Here is a 3,275-nt window from a genome sequence, read left to right on the forward strand (position 1 = left end):
GGACAGACTCCCGCATGCCCTCCGACCAGAATCCACCTGGCAAGCCCCCTCCTGGGTGATGCTCTGTTCATCAGGGGGCACTGCTTTGTTGCTTGGCAACCAAGCTATTGCAGCACCTGAGGCGAAGCCATAGAACCATTCTCAGCCCCTGGGGCCAACTCTCTCAAACCATTGGAGCCATGGCTGCAGGAGAGTAAGAGAGAGAGAGAGAGAGAGAGAGAGAGCGCACGCGAAGGGGAAGGGGTGGAGAAGCAGATGTTCACTTCTGACTAGGAATCGAACCTGGAACTTCCACATGCTGGACCGATGCTCTACTGCTGAGCCAACCGGCCAGGCCGGATTCCAGGCTTCTGACCTCCGGAACTATCAGACAAGAAATGTGGTGTTTTAAGCCAACCCATTTCAAGTGAGCCCCAGGAAACTAGTGAGCCCCAGGAAACACGCGAGACAGAAAACAACGCGTTGGAAGGGGGAATAAATGGCACGTCAAAAATCAATGACAACAAATAAGTAGGGGACAAGCAATCTGTAGCAGCAAAATGTGACTCCAGGTTCACAGGGTGTGGGGACTCCCTTGTCAGACCGTGCCAGCTCTCTGGGCTGGGAATTTCAAGGAAGCTTACCATTCTCTGAAGGGGCTCCTAGGTCATAGAGGGAATGTGGGCCCCCCCCGCCCCCCAGGCGTGGGGTGGGGCTGGGAAGCAATGAACAGAGTAGCCCCAGGCAATCTGAGCCCAAAGACAAGGAACCACATAGTATCAAACAAATCATCTTGTTGCTCCTTTTCCTTTAAAGGAAAAAAATAAATAAAAACTCTAGTCTAGAAAACTGTCTAGTGTCTGCAGTGTGCAAATAAGCCAAAGAGAAGCGGCCGCCCTCGGCGTCAGCAGGGCGGAAGCCGGACATTTTGAGGACAGCCGCGGAGGGAACAGCCTCATGCGCTGACCATCCACGTTTACCTCCCAGTGCCGACTTGGCAAGACTTGGGATTTAGGGAGGGGGGTGGGACAGATCTCTCTGATGCCCCTCTGCTTCCCCTCTTAGCTGGGTGCCTGTGGCGAGCAACACTTAGCCCCCCACCCCCCACCCCAGTTGGAAATCACGCAGCCCTACATCGGAAGGCACAAGCTGTCACCCCAAGGCCCGCGCCTGGGGCAAAATCCCGGGAGAGGTGGCTTTTGCTCCCCCCAGAGCACGCACACACCCCCCACACACACACACTGCTCCCGTGTCTCTGGAGGATGTCACCCCACACACACTGCTCCCGTGTCTCTGGAGGACGTCAGTGAAGAGCCCAGGGGGGCTGCCCGTTAAAAACGGGAGCATTGAGCCAAGGGAAACTGATGTGTGTTCCCATCCTCACTGGACCGTACCTATGGGTTCTGGTTTTTTTGAGGCATTCATGTTTCTCATGTCCTGGGGAGGCCTCCCTCCCTTGGGCCTGGGGGGGGGGGGACTTCTCAAAATGAAGAAAAATGGGGCTCGTGCCCGGGTGTGGTACTCAGTGCCGATGCAGCCACCTTGCCCACCGTGGGCTGCATCTCTACCCTCCGGCCAGGCCCATCCCCGGCCAGGGGCTCGGAGCTGTCCTCTCCATGCCCCGAGTCCCCGGCGGCGTCCTCAAGCACCGCTTGTTTCTTCCTAAAAAGCAACTCACCAGGCTGGTGAGAGCCTTTCGTCCGCTAAGTGAGCACAGTTAGAAGAAGTAAACTTTCATCACAGGGGCAGAGCGCCGGGCAGGGACAGGAACACTCCCCGTGCTTTGCTACGGAAGTGTCAACTGACATCAGTTTCCTTGGAAGTCAAGTCTGGTATTGAAAGACTATAAAAAAAAAAAAAAAGAAAAAGTGGTTCTACCTTCAGACCCAACTGTAGGGATTCCACTGGCAGGGATTTTTACTCTAATAAGGTTACGTGGAACGTTTGTGGGTTGGAATATAATCTAAGCACTCTTTAGATATGGTGAGGTGAGGTGATAACCAGGCACCTTTTAAGCAAATGGCTCTTTTTTTTACCTGTTGCCTTTTGAGCCACTGGAAATCATACCTAATAGAGTGGCCGGTAAGTAACATGTTAAAGGATGTTTTGGAAGGACAGCAGCTCAGACGGAGAAAAGGATTCAAGAAACAGTAAGTAGAAGGGGGTGAGCTTCCGGGCGGGAATGATCTGACCCCCCCGGCTGCCTGCCGCAGACATCGGTGCCGACAGCAGCGGTTGATACCTCGGGGGCGCCGAACCCTGTGCGCGAGACTCGCCTTGCCCCCCCCCACCCCACCCCCCCGCACAAGGAGCACGAGACCGTGGCCACGCCCACTGCCCACCTCATTGGCCGCCCAGGTGCCAAGCACACAGCATCCCCAACCCCCTGGGGTCTGCCAGCCCACCTGGACTGCATCGTGCTCGGGGAGGGGTTTGGGGAGCGGCAGTTTCTCCTGCAGGGAAGCGGGAACAGAGGAGGGCAGATCTGGCCAAAGGCCAGGGGCCAGGGGCCTGGGGCCCTCCGCTGGCCCCACCACCCTGAGTACCAGTGGAGAAATAAACGCCTCCAGGCTCTCAGCCCCTCCCCTAAATACTGAGTGAAAATAACAGGGCAAAATGAGAATGTATCAATAGCATGTGACGCCTTTCTACTAAAAAAAATCAAAATCTGGATCGCTTCTCGGCCTTTTGGCTAAGATCAAGTGTATCTGTTCTTATCAGTTTAAAAAATCAAAATCTGGAAGGAAATTAACTCCAAGTTTAGCAGTACAGTATACATATAGCTAGGTAGATATATATATATATATACACACACAATATGTTCCTTTTCTTTTTTAAAAATGACTATTTTATTGGTTTTAGAGAGAGAGGAAGGGAGAGAGAGAGAGACAGAAACATAGCTCTGCTCCTGTATGTGCCCTGACTGGGGATCGAACCGGCGACCTCTGTGCTTCGAGACGAGGCTCTAACCAACCGAGCTATCTGGCCAGGGCTACAGTGTATATTTTTCATGAATAAAAATTGCAGGTGATTTTTATTTCTTCGTCTTTTTCCTAGCTTTATACAAGAAACATGCAATGTTTGGGGGTGGGGGGGGTGGTGAATGGATAATGCAAGTTATTTTTAATTTTTAAAAATTGCCCTGACTGGGAGTGTTACACTTTCTCTCCTTCCTGTCTTGGTCAAATGTTTAGAAAGAATAGATTCTCTGTTTTCTATTATATTTTCTCACCCCCACCTACCCAACTGCACCCTAAAACTGGCTCCACCATCCCTCCCTATGAGGCCTCGCAGAG

General features: G+C 52.6%; 1 pseudogene; it reads left to right on the forward strand.

The window, feature by feature from the left end:
* Nucleotides 1–2,651: 2,651 nt before the first annotated feature.
* On the forward strand, nucleotides 2,652–2,808 carry LOC136385204 (U2 spliceosomal RNA; annotated as a pseudogene).
* Nucleotides 2,809–3,275: the final 467 nt, after the last annotated feature.

This window comes from Saccopteryx leptura, chromosome 13 (genome assembly GCF_036850995.1).
Source record: "Saccopteryx leptura isolate mSacLep1 chromosome 13, mSacLep1_pri_phased_curated, whole genome shotgun sequence".
NCBI lineage: Eukaryota > Metazoa > Chordata > Mammalia > Chiroptera > Emballonuridae > Saccopteryx > Saccopteryx leptura.